The sequence below is a fragment of the Lithobates pipiens genome, unplaced genomic scaffold, assembly GCF_037356315.1.
Source record: "Lithobates pipiens isolate NorthernLeopardFrog02 unplaced genomic scaffold, aLitPip1_a1.2 Scaffold_16, whole genome shotgun sequence".
NCBI classification, from domain to species: domain Eukaryota; kingdom Metazoa; phylum Chordata; class Amphibia; order Anura; family Ranidae; genus Lithobates; species Lithobates pipiens.
The window spans coordinates 83,594,853-83,608,831 of record NW_027507748.1 but is presented as its reverse complement, the minus strand read 5'-3'; the positions used below and the strand labels follow the sequence as shown (position 1 = coordinate 83,608,831).

The 13,979-nt window shown below is 44.6% G+C and overlaps 1 protein-coding gene across 2 annotated transcripts in view; it reads right to left on the bottom strand.

The window, feature by feature from the left end:
- The window catches only part of NRIP1 (nuclear receptor interacting protein 1), a 122,128-nt gene extending 111,249 nt beyond the window's left edge, over positions 1-10,879 (bottom strand). For both annotated transcript variants that reach the window (XM_077480064.1, XM_077480063.1), the window contains exon 1: positions 10,692-10,879. The gene's annotated coding sequence lies outside the window, so the exon portion shown is untranslated. The remainder of the gene's footprint in view (positions 1-10,691) is intronic.
- Positions 10,880-13,979: the final 3,100 nt, after the last annotated feature.

Below are 13,979 nucleotides of genomic sequence, written 5' to 3'. Positions count from 1 at the left end.
CTTAAGACCCATTATTTCTGGGGGGTTTTTCCAGACAGAAAATGCCCCAGCCAAAAAACTCTCTATGTGTTATCACATGCTGGAGAGTCTACTGGCTGCAGAAAAAAAAAACGCCTGAAGCCAAAAACAACAGCTGTAAAAACGTTCAGTCTGCATGAGGCCTAAAAGTCTGTCCCTGGTTTTAAAACTGACCATGTTGTTCAAGGATTATAGTCTTTCATGCGCTAAGTTAACATTTTAGGAGGTCCAGTGACTTAAAGTAGAACTATCGGCAAACCCCACCCCCCCCCCCCCATTTTGGATAGAGTAAGAAAGGGTTACAAACCCCGTCAGGTTTTTTTCACCATCTGTGTTCCAGTGCTGACATTTCCCTTCACTTCCTGTCCCATAGCCAAACAGGAAGTGAGAGAAAATCCCTGCAAACTAAAGAAATTCTTTGGGGACCGCTGGGTCACCAGAACTAGTGTCCCCATTGGAAGGTTTCTCCTCTATTAATTTTCTGAGGACAACCCAAAATTTGGGATTTTCTTTTACCTTCAATGGTAAACAGGAGAAATAAAAGGAGGTCGAGTCTCCCTAACTGGGCCCCAGACAGCAAAAAAAACGGACTCATAAGGCAACAGCCCCAATCTCTCTCCACTCTATCCAAAACTATAAAAAAGTTTTGTCTTTAGTTATACTTTAAGCTGGTAGTAGAATTTAAAGTGGGGTTCCACCCTAAAGTGGAACCTCCGCTGATCGGATCCCTCACCCCCTCCGGTGTCACAATTGGCACCTTTCAGGGGGGAGGGGGGTGGAGATACCTGTCAAAGACAGGTATTTACACCCACTTCCGGGCATAGACTCCGGTGGGAGTCTACGCCATTTCCTGCCCTGCCGCGCTGTCTGCTGGGACACACACGGGTCTCAGAGACAGCGCGGAGAATTCCTATTGCGCTGGGCGACTCGCGCATGCGCAGTAGGGAACCGGGAAGTGAAGCCGATTCACTTCATTTCCTGGACAGGTGAGTGTCCATTTATTAAAAGTCAGCAGCTGTAGTATTTATAGCTGCTGGCTTTTAATATTTTTTTTTTTGGTGGAATCCCTCTTTAATTAGAAATGTTGTATTTTAGGAACTTTCTTTTGATTTTCCTATCATTAGCAGTGTAAAGTCAACATTCTGCTTCTAGTTGGTTGAACTAGCGTTTCCCTGAAAAGAAGACCTAACCTGATTTTCCAGGAGGGCTGCAATATAAGCCCTACCCTGAAAATAAGCCGTAGTGTGTGTGTTTCTGTAATAGAATCTGTAGTCAAATACCTTCAGTATACAGCGCCACTCTGCACTCAGCCGATCTCCTCCTCTTCCTGTCTCGCCCCCACGCCCCCTGCAATGCTCGAATTGCAGCGGGCTATGGAAGTGCCAAGGGGCGCTGAGCTCATCTCTTCTCCTGCTTGTCAGCAGGGAATCTCGGCCCCCCTCCCTCTGCAATGCTCTGATCATGGAAGAGAGCTCAGGCGGGTCATGGAAGAAGGTATGTGACACAACTGATTACAGAAACACACTCAAAGGCACTCGATAGGAGGGAGGGACCAGGAGAAGTGAAGAGGGACCCGAGAAGAGAAGGAATTGGGCTGCACAGGGCAGGCAAGTATAACATGTTTGTTATTTTATTTTTAAACAAGACTTTACAATTACTTTAAGGGCCGGTTCACACAGGGGGCGATGCGAGGCGACACGACTTGCCTCGCCGCGACCTGACAAGTCGCCCCCGTTCTGTACAGTGGAACCGTTCTGAGAGGAGCGACTCGAGTCGCTCCGACTCAGAAAAAAGGTTCCTGTACTACTTTTGGGCGACCTCGGGGCGACTTGCATTGACTTCTATACAGAAGTCATTTGCAAGTCGCCGCTGAGGTCGCGGCAGGTCGCGGCGAGGCAAGTCGGTGTCGCCTCGCATCGCCCCCTGTGTGAACCGGCCCTTACTCTCCCAATGAACATTGATTATTTTTAATCCTCATGCTGCTAGCATTAGTAAACAGATATACTCCTGCATGCATACTTGAGCTAAGGGCAGATGAATTTGAGGAAGTAAATGCTACATTAATCATTTGCCCTTACTCAAGATGGCCTTGCCTAGAAATGCTAGGGGGCGTTTTTCAACAAAAGAAAGTTTGCTTTGAATATTAAAATGTTAAAAACACTTTTTTTCTCTACTTCCCATCCAGTCAATGTATATATAGAGCCGGATGGGAGCTCTCTACTTCTGACTGGACGTTCCTGAACGTCCTTCAGAAGAAGGGGGGGGGGAAATCGCCCGTGTGACGCGATCCCGATGCGCTCGTGTCACCCGAACGCGGCGCATCTCGGATCGACAGGAGGGCTCTGTAATTGGCCCTCCTGATCACATGGCAGCCGTGTCCGATCACGGCCGTCATGTGATGTAAACAAACAGCCGGTTGCTAGGCAATCGGCTCTCCAAGAGCAGATAGCTGCAGCCGGCTGGTGATCAGTGAGTATGAGCTGTTTTTTACTCACTGATCACCAACCTAGTCTAAAACACAGTGTAAACACAATGTCCCCAAATAATAAACATACATGTCCCCCACATATATCCCACTAAAATCACATGTCCCAATGATTAATCTGCACACATATGTCCGTGATCACCTGCACACATCTGTACATGATCATTTGCGTACATATGTCCGTGATCACACAAACCAATTATTATAAACTTGTTTTTTTTCCAAATTTGTGCTATTTTTTCGCTTATATTGCAAAAAAAAAAAAAAAACGGAGTCGTGAATAAATACCACCAAAATAAAGCTCTATTTGTGCGAACAAAAAAATGATAAAAATTTAATTTGGGTACAGTGCAGCATGACTGCGCAATTGTCATTGAAAATGCGAGAGCGCTGAAAGCTGAAAATTGGGCTGGGAAGGAAGGGGGCGAAAATATTGTAGTGATGTATGTATTATAAAAAAAAAAAAAAGTGTCTTTGGTTTGTGGTGATCAGATGCAGTGAAGAACCACTAAGAAGCAATATATAATTGAGGATAGAGAGCTTCCAGGTACCCTAAGGCCATGTCCAGGGGAGATGGCCTCGATCAGAAGCAAGGTGCAGCTAAAAGTGGATTTTCTAAACCAGGACACCTTCATTGGGGTCTTTCAATAGATAATCTATCGTGAACCAGAAAGCAATAAAATCTGCAGGGCCTGACACCGCATTAATTATTGGATAACCTACTGAGGCACTAATGCACCCAGCATGTCGGCCTGCTTTGGACATTGACTTTTCTAATATATGCCATTAAAAAAAAAAAAATATGACAAGGATCCAATTTGCTACACTGTACATTCTACTGTATCATGAAAACTGCAAACAACACATTTTTTTAACAGGCAACCCTTTCAGCAAGATGATATAATACCGTACACTGTATACATAGCATATAATGTAACATAGCAAAGAGGATGTAAAATAATAAACACCATCGCCTGCTATGGTATGGAACAGTAAACGATGCATCCACTCAAAATATATCATACACACACACACCGTATAATATATAAAAAAAAAAAATTATATATAATATATATATATATATATATATCTATATCTATATCTATAATCTAGATTTTTTTTTGTAGATACTGGAAAGTTAAATCACCTGACTGTTCCCTATTTTCTCCCAGGGACCCGACTGGTGAGATCTTTGTGCTCAGGCTCCCCCGGGGTTTACATGCTGACTGGGACCATCATCAAAGGTTCCAACTATCTCTATAGATTTATTTCCTATTTATTTTTATTTGGGAGAATGCAACATTCAAACAAACACTTGCAGTAGGTTAGGATGCACAAAATCCCTAGACAAAAATAAGCTGCATTAGGAATAAAAAGGTAAGGAACTCACTATTCCAAGATACAGAAGACAGGAGCCGAATCAGCCCAAAAGGCTCCACCTATAATCAAAATACTGCTTTTGGCCAGTCCAGCCCTTTAAGACAGTCATTCTCATGCTTACCATTCTGAAGATGAACATATTTCCCGACACTGAGTGATTTGGTTAGACTTCGGGACAGCCTATGTAATTACAAACTGGTCATGTAGATTCTAGAGAACTAAAATTTGCAATGGGCAATATGAGGTGTAACTATGCTATATGTGACCTTATACTAGTACGCAATCACAAAAAGTTGATCTGTAAATATTCCCTCTAAAATTCATCATTAATGGAGCAAAAATAAATAAATACAAATTACATATAACAATGCAACGGAAAATTGGATGAATAACTTGTGAGCACCAACCGACGTGCTAAAGCCAGGAACGCACGAGCCACAGCCTCTACGCCAACAGATGCATAAAACATTTTTTTTTGTTATTATTATTTACAAATGCAATTAAATAACCAGGGATTATTCATGTTAATAGAACTGTGCACAGCCACTCTCTGCTTTCCAATTGCTCAGAATAGGCACTTGAATCAAAACATCAAAGGCTTCTGACACCACAAACCAGCTTATTTAATATGGGAAAAGGCTGCGACCCACAGCAACCAATCAGCTGTCATCTTTCATTGTCAAAGCTGTAAATTGATAAAAGGAGAAATGAGGCTGGGTAATATGGATTATTACAGTTGACATTCCATTGCTGCTCTTTGCGCACTCTAATTACATAAACCCTTATTATAAAAGAGTAAACCATCCGCCTTGCACAAGTCAAAAAAAGGTTTATTTTTTTTATAATTTTTTTTTTTTTTTTATGTATTTTCTGATACAATGTAGCAAATATATTATATTTGTTGTTTCTTTCCTTATACATTATTTAGAAATCAATTTTATCAACATAAAAAATAGCAAAGCACACATACGGCAACAAATACTTGTAAAAACAGATTACTAAAAAAAAAAAAAAAAAAAAAAATCTGCAGAATGCCAACCATCATTTTTTATTTATTTTTTCCCCCAACAAAGACTGCAATTTGCTGTCAGTCAATAAGCACCAATCTGCCTCTTTACATTTGCGTTCCATGAAATGTGACATCTTAAATTGCGATATAAAGTCAGAACAATGCAGGGGAAGCCAGCTGTGGTTAAAGTAAACCACACTTGCGAGATGATTACAACCATAACTTGGGAGTCCTGCCAGTTATTGGCCAGTCAGCGTGAGTCACTGGAACAATCATTTTCCCGGCTCTGCTACATACTCCAATCATGAGCTTTTTTTTTTTTTTTTTTTTTTTTTTTTTTATTTTGCTGTACAATATAACCTCCGTCACCCTACTGAGAATCGGTAAACTCTTTCCAAAAGATGTAATTTTTTTAATGAACAGACTACGGTGCCGCTACGTATTTTCGGTCTCCATTGATACAATGCAACAAGGTCAATGGCAAGTCCCAATGTGCAGCAACCAGTAATCATATGAGATTATCCTGACTACACTGGTAAAACTTAATTTTACGGGCAGTCTTTTCACCTTTCATTTTTGAACCAGCAGATATTACATATGGGTCTTATGCACCATAATGATAACGTTCTGCAGATTTGTCAGTTGCCCCAATAGGAGTTCATCCAGAAAAAGTGACCACGTGCAGTTCCAAACGTTCCCTGTACATATAGGTTGTCACTGTGATGAATCAGTAAATATATCACATCCTAGAAGGGCTTGTCTGACATTTTCACCCTCCAGCTAAGCATGAAATACTTTTAAACACGTCCATGCAATGACAGTACAATATATGTTGCAACACAATGCATGGCCCCCTATGCTTTAAAAGGAAAACCACAGCTAGAGAAATAAGAACACCGCTGACCTCTCCCGAGTATGCACGCTTCCTGGCTGGCTCCCACCCCCAACTTGTGACATCACTGACCCCTGGACCTTCATGCTGCTAGTGAGGTCCGGAAAGGCTTAAAGTGGCACTAAACTATAACGTTATTCTGCAAAAAAACATTTATGCATGTCCTTCTCTTCGTTCCTCCCAAGACCTCCTGCTCTGTAGCTCTCTTATCACCTCATCCCATGCTCGCCTCCAGGACTTCTCCCATCCTCTGGAATGATCTACCCAAATCTGTCCAACTTTCTCCTAGTTTGTCCACTTTCAGACGATCCCTGAAAACTCATCTCTTTAGAGAAGCCTATCTGGCCCCCACCTAACAACTTTACATGTATTTCCTCCATCAGCACCCCCCCCCCCCCCAACACACAGTTATTACCTGTTGTATCTCTCGACTTTCCCTCTAAAGCCTCGTATTCACGATCAAATTTTCTGCAGACAAGGTGTCTGACTTTTGTCCGAAGGCATGTGCTTGGATTTTGTCTTGCATACAAATGGTACACAATTGTCGGCCAACAAACACGAACGTAGTGACGTACTACTAGCCGATAAATAGGAAGTTCAATTGTCAGGCGCCACCCTTTGGGCTCCTTCTGCTAATTTTGTGTTAGAAGTTTGGCGAGTGTTGTTTCACCCTTTTCAGTTTGTTTCTGAACGGCCGTTCATCAACCAGACATGTTGCGGAATCAGAAGAGATAACATGTTATTATTGGCCCTGGAGTTATTGCTTTGACCCAAGTCCATTTCAGGAACAGGAGGAGGATTTCTTGGACCAAAAATTGGTTGCTTTATTAATTGTGACCAATCATGTCATATGCCATTGCTGCGGGAGCTCCAGGAGAATAATCCGTATGATTTTCGGAATTATCTCAGGATGACGGACCCCTACTTTCACCAACTTTTGGCATTGTTCCCCCCCTATATTAAGAAGCAGGACATATGCATAAGGCTTTTATTTTATTTTTTGGTTGAATAATGATGATTTGATATATTTTCTATATTTTAGAATGCATAGAATGCAAGTTCTATTGGCCGATAGCATGTCTAATTGTGTTTTCTGTTTTTAATGCACAATAAAAAATATTGTGGAGAATACTTGGCTATGTGTTTTACTTCAAATTACAGTTTGGGAGTAGGTAGTTACATTTAAAAAAAAAAAAATACAACTTAAAATTAACAAGGGACACCAACATAGTTGTATCTTTGATCTTAAAAATGACTGGATAATGGTATTGTGGTAACTTGCCCAATAAACAAAAAAACAAAAAATAAAAACAAGCATAATACTATTATACTTGATATCACTAGAAAATAAAAGCCTTTTAAAATACGTTTGGCAGAACTCCATCCATATCACCAGCAAAGCAGCTTCATTATTATCCCATTAAAAAAGAAGAGAATTGTGCGCTGCATTTCGAGATTTTATAATTTGCCGCGTCACAAATGTTAATTCTCCATTACGAATGCTAGATTACAAGACCGACCGCTTCTGGCTCATCCTTACTTCCAAGCATGCGCGTTTGTACTTTGGACTTTTGTCCGACAAACTTGTGTACACACAATCGGAAAATCCGACAACAGACATTTGTCCGTGGAAAATTGATAAGCCTGCCATCCAACATTTGTCTGCGGAAAATCCAACAATTGTCCAATGGAGCATACAAACGGTCGGATTTTCCGCCAACATCCTGTCATCACACAATTCCCGTCGGAAAATCTGATCGTGTGTACGAGGCTTTAGACTGTAAGCTCTACAGAGCAGGGCTCTCTAATTCCTACTGTATTAAAGTGTATTGGATTTGTACTGTTTAACCTCAAGTTGTAAAGCGATGGGTAAACTGTGGGTGCTATATAAATCCTGTATAATAATAATCTGCTACTTAATGGCCATAAAATCTATTTTCAATAAATCATTTCTGCCTCTTTGTAATGTCCTCGGTGAGCTCCTGAACATCTCCTTTTCCCTCTCACAAAGAGCAATGCATGTCAGCTGCACTTCTCTATAGAGGCAATTTACTAAAACTGGAGTGCGAAAAATCTGCTGCGGCTCTGCATAGAAACCAATCAGCTTCCGGGTTTTATTGTCAAAGCTTGATTGAACAAGCTGAAGTTAGAAGCTGATTGGCTACCATGCACAACTGCGCCAGATTTTGCACTCTCCAGTTTTAGTAATTCTCCCCGTATGTCCATAGTCTCTAGTCCATCTCATAAGCGAGCAGGAAAGGGTGGCTATTTACACAGTGGCAATGATCGTACGCCACTCTCTAACAGGAAGTCAGATCACAGCAGCTATATAAAAAAAAAAAAAAATTGGGAGGAGGCCGAGATCAACCAAAGATACTTTCTGAGCTAAGAATACATAGGTTTTTTTTTTTTTTTTTTTTTTAAATCAGGGTCTTAAGTGTCATTTTAACACTTGCTCCAGGTCAATGGCATTGTAACAGCCAGGTAAGCCGCATTTTCAAAAGGCAAAGATTAGCAATCATCCTATACAGGTTTCCTTTAGTGTCTTCTAGTGTGTCTATTTGCCTCAACTAAAAACAATTAAAAATACATATATACTCAAGTCCCAAACACCTCCCGGCAGGCACACAACAAATGAATGGAAGCTTTACTCACAGCACATAGTATGATCTCTCTACCCAAGGAGCTAGCACTTCATCACAGCATCCTATGCATCATAACGCAGATGTCACAATCTGTCAGACATTTTATTAAAATAATAGTAATAAGCAAATCATCAGCCTGCTGAAGGGATCAGAGCCACCAGAGATGCCACCACACAAAACTGTCACAAACACAGACATTCTACTCTAAGCAAAACAGGTCACTTGGGCTCAAATAGTCATCTCTGTAGCATGCTGAGCGTACCAAGATCTGCACGCCTGTACAGAATTCCATATTAGTGTCATGTAGTAATACTGCTACAAGTAAACATCCTGTACATGCTACATACAGCAAACCTTCATTTCACACCCCCCACCCTGATGAGTCAAATCTAGCAGTGTGACAACCAAGATGTGTGTGTAACATCCCCCCACCCCCAGGCAGGTTAATGATTACTGCCCTCTTTTCCTGTAAGTAACTAGTCTGGACTTCTGTGACCTGCTCGCCATCCTGGGGAGGTGGGGGTTGGGCCCCTGGGTGGCAGTCCTCTCCTGAAATGTCACTGTGCCAGATTCCCAAGGTACAGCATTACCTCATTTCCATGAGCCCCTGAGCCAGAGGTCTGATCACAAAGCCAGACATCCTGCTCACACAAGGGGGCACCCAGGCCGGAAAGAGTATGTAGCCTGTCATTCCTGATACCAGCACCCTACTCTGCTCAAAGCACCCTGCCACCCTTCCTCCCAGCACCCCGACATCCCAACACCCTGCTCCCAGCACCCTGGCATCCCAATACCCTACACCCTGGCACCCCAATACCATGCCATCCCTGCACCCCGCCACCCCAGTATCCTGCCACCCCTGCTCCCAGCACCCTGGCATCCCAATACCCTACACCCCGCCACCCCAATACCATGCCACCCCTGCACCCTGCCACCCCTGCTCCCAGCGCCCTGACATCCCAGTACCCTGCCCCCCCTGCTCCTAGCGCCCTGACATCCCAGTACCCTGCCACCCCCTGCTCCCAGCGCCCTGACATCCCAGTACCCTGCCACCCCCTGCTCCCAGCGCCCTGACATCCCAGTACCCTGCCACCCCCTGCTCCCAGCGCCCTGACATCCCAGTACCCTGCCACTCCCTGCTCCCAGCGCCCTGACATCCCAGTACCCTGCCACCCCCTGCTCCCAGCGCCCTGACATCCCAGTACCCTGCCACCCCTGCTCCCTGACATCCCAGTACCCTGCCACCCCTGCTCCCTGACATCCCAGTACCCTGCCACCCCTGCTCCCTGACATCCCAGTACCCTGCCACCCCTGCTCCCAGCAGTCCGACATCCCAGTACACTGACACCCCAGCTCCCAGCAGCCTGGCATCCCAGGACCCTGTAACCCCAGCACCATGTCACGCCTGCTACCAGCACCCTGACACCCCTGCTCCCAGCACCCTGACACCCCTGCTCCCAGCACCCTGGCATCCCAGCACCCTGGCATCCCAGCACCCTGCCCCCCCTGCTCCCAGAACCCTGTCACCCCAGCACCCTTTCACCCCTGCTCCCAGAACCCTGTCACCCCAGCACCCTTTCACCCCTGCTCCCAGAACCCTGTCATCCCAGCACCCTGCCACCCCTGCTCCCAGCACCCTGTCACCCCAACACCATGTCACCCCTGCTACCAGCACCCTGACACCTCTGCTATCAGCACCCTGGCATCCCTGCACCCTGACACCTGCTCCCAGCACTCTGGCACCCCTGCTCCCAGCACCCTGCCCCCCCTGCTCCCAGCACCCTGGCATCCAAGCACCCTCCACCCCCCCCCTGCTCCCAACACCCTGGCATCCCTGTACCCTGCCACCCCTGCTCCCAACACCCTTGCTCCCAGAATCATGGCACCCCAACACCTGCTGCCCCTGCTCTCAGTACTCTGCCATCCCTGATCCCAGCACACTGCCATCCAAGCACCCTTCCATCGCTGCCACTTTCAGCACCCTTCCACCCTCGCCCCTGTCTCCCTGCCCCCAGAAAACTTCGGGCTGGGTGTTGATGGGTGGGGGTCCCGGGTGGTGCAGAGGGCAGAGCAGGCGGGGTGTATTCATCATAGTGATGCCCGATCTCCCCTCTCCAGCCTCCCTCCCTCCACCTCCCCCCAGGCTGGCCGAGTCAGACACAAGGCTCATCCGGAGATACAATGTAACCAGCAGCATTTCCCCGACACAATGCCGCCCGCCCGCCCCCAGTCCCCCGTCCCCCGTCCCCCGTCCGCACTCACCCCCGGAGCTCCGCTCCTCCGTCCTCTCCGCCCCGAACACAAAGACTCCACATTGTCCTTCCAAATCCAGCGATCTCCTCCGGCCCCGTCCTCCTTCCTCCTCTCTGCAGTAATGTGTGAGTGTCAGCAGAGCCTCCCTCCCCGCACCACTAATCCTCCTCCACCACCTCACCCGGCACACTGCTCTCCCCCCTCCCTCCGGACTCCTCTCCGCCTGCCTGCCATCCACAGCACAGCAGCTTAACCCTTCCCTCCCTCCACCCTCCACCCACACACACTGCTGTCACCGAACCTCTGTACTCCGCCACTGCTGCCGGGGGCGCCATCACACCGGGGGGAGACACCGATCCCTCTAATTACAGGACAATCATTTCCTGCGACCACTTTATTCATTCTATTTATTCATAAACAAATGCCATCGGATGGGCTGGGGAGGCTACTGTATAATATCATTCATAATAATAATATGGGAACAATTATCTGCTTATTCCTACTACTATTTTACTTACAAACCAAGTTGAATAAATTCCACTAATAGGGCTGAGGGAGGCATATTATTATTATTATTATTATTATTATTATTATTTTACTCCTCTATTTGGAATCTAGGTATAACAAATGCCAAGACATGGGTTGGGGGAGGCAGCAGAATTATTATTATTATTATTAATATTTCTATTATTCATATTATTATTATTAGTAGTAGTAGTAGTTTACTCCTCTTCTCTAGTTGGAATACAGGTAGAACAAAAGCCAAGAAATGGGTTGGGGAAGGCAGTAGAATTATTATTATTATTATTGTACCCTTGCTAGAAAAAGAATGCAATAGAACGGAATAAATTCTTTATTTACTGCTACTACTATTCTAGTTAGAAAGTAAAATAAATGCCATCTATTGATCTTGGGTAGGCTATATACTGTATAACAATAACAACAACAATAATACTACTACTACTCAGTTGGCGGCCTGCCCATAGAGGGCGCACGAGCGCCACCTCCCCTATCCATGCATCTGGCCCCCTGATCTACATCTCAGGGCGCCGGACTATGGATTCCAATGTGGCAGGGTGATTTTTCGAAGCACGTGATCAGAGCCAGAGTCTCTAATAGGCTTCAAAAAAGGGTGGCCTCAGAGCGCAGAGCATTGCGCTCCGAGCCCACCCAGTTGTGTGATGATAGTGAATGAATTTTCGCTATTTTCGCACTAAAGTCCCCCCCCCCCCACCAATCAGGAGGCAGGTCGTGAAACCTGTTTTCCGATTGGCCAAAGCATCAGGCGATCCAATTGGATGCCTAGCGCTTTGGCGGAAGAGGAGACACGCGGCGGAGGAACCTGGAGGAGTGGACACCGGAGCTGCCTCTGCCCGCACTCTAGGACAGGAGGAGAGGATACCACAGCCCGCCACACGAGCGGGTAAATGCCAGACCATGCCCTCGTACACGCGCGAGGGGGGGGGGGTTGCTGTCTCAGTGCCACCCGGGGGGGGGGGGTGTTGTTTGTATATATATATAATTTGTATATACATCTATTTATTTATAATCAAACTCAATTCCTCCTTTCTTGAGCCATTCTATATATGCTTGACTGGTAGAAGGATAGAATGTCTTTTTTTTTTCAATTTTGTTTTATTAAGGTTTTCAAATATATATATAAAAAAAAAAAAAAAAAAACAGAGCTTAAATTTACAATAGACAAAGAAGATTCTTTATAAAGAAGTTACATATATTTAAGATGCAATATCTGCTTAATGTCTCTTTTTTTAATTTGCACTTAGGTTTGGTTTAGAGACTGATTGTGCTTAGTAGAAGTCCTGGATCTATTATTCAGTAAATAATGTACATACTATTTCATTGTAATAAAAGCCTAAGCCGCTTCCTGTAAATGATATTTAAATTACTATTATTTGAAGAAAAACTTACCTACCAGTACAGTTACAAGCCCACCTGCAGTTTAAAAGTAGCACATTCAAGTATATGTAAAACCAGTCATTGAAATCCCATATACAGTGTCTTGGAAAAGTATTCATACCCCTTGGAATGTTCCACATTTTGTCATGTTACAACCAAAAACGTAAATGCATTTTATTGGGATTTTATGTGATAGACCAACACAAGGTGACACGTAATTGTGAAGTGGAAGGGAAATGATAAATAGTTTTCTAAATTTTCTACAAATAAATATGTGAAGTGCGGTGTGCGTTTGTGTTCAGTCCCTCTGAGTCAATACTTTGTAGAACCGCCTTTCACTGCAATTACAGCTGCAAGTCTTTTTGGGGATGTCTCTACCAGCTTTGCACATCTAGAAAGTGACATGTTGCCCATTCTTCTTTGCAAAATAGCTCAAGCTCTGTCAGATTGGATGGGGAGCATCTGTGAACAGCAATTTTCAAGTCTTGCCACAGATTCTCAATTAGATTTAGGTCTGCACTTTGACTGGGCCATTCCAATACATGAATATGCTTTGATCTAAACCATTCCACTGTAGTCCTGGCTGTATGTTTAGGGTGGTTGTCCTGCTGGAAGGTGAACCTTCGCCCCGGTCTGAAGTCTTTTGCAGACTCTAACCAGTTTTCTTTTAAGATTGCACCGTATGTAGCTTCATTCATCTTCCCATCATCTCTGACCAGCTCTCCTGTCCCTGCTGAAGCAAAGCATTCCCACAACCTGATGCTGCCACCACCATGTTTCACGGTGGAGATGGTGTGTTCAGGGTGATGTGCAGAGTTAGTTTTCCACCACACATATCATTTTATTTTTAGGCCAAAAAGTTCAATTTTGGTCTCATCTGACCAGAACACCTTCTTTCACATGTTTGCTGTGTCCCCCACATGGCTTCTTGCAAACTGCAAACCGGACTTCTTATGACTTTCTTGTAACAATGGCTGCCTTCTTCCCACACTTCCTAAAGGCCAGATTTGTGGAGAGCATGACTAATAGTTGTCCTGTGGACAGATTCTCCCACATGAGCTGTGGATCTCTGCAGCAACTCCAGAGTTACCATGGGCCTCTTGGCTGCTACTCAGATTAATGCTCTCCTTGCCCGGCCTGTCAGTTTAGGATGAGAGCCATGTCTTGGTAGGTTTGCATTTGTGCCATACTCTTTCCATTTTCAAATGATGGATTAAACAGTCCTCTATGAGATGTTCAAAGCTTGGGATATTTTTTAATAATCTAACCTTGCTTTAAACTTCCCCACAACTTTATCCCTGACCTGTCTGGTATGTTCCTTGGACTTCATTATGCTATTTGTTCACTAAGGTTCTCTAACAAACCTATGAGGGCTTCACA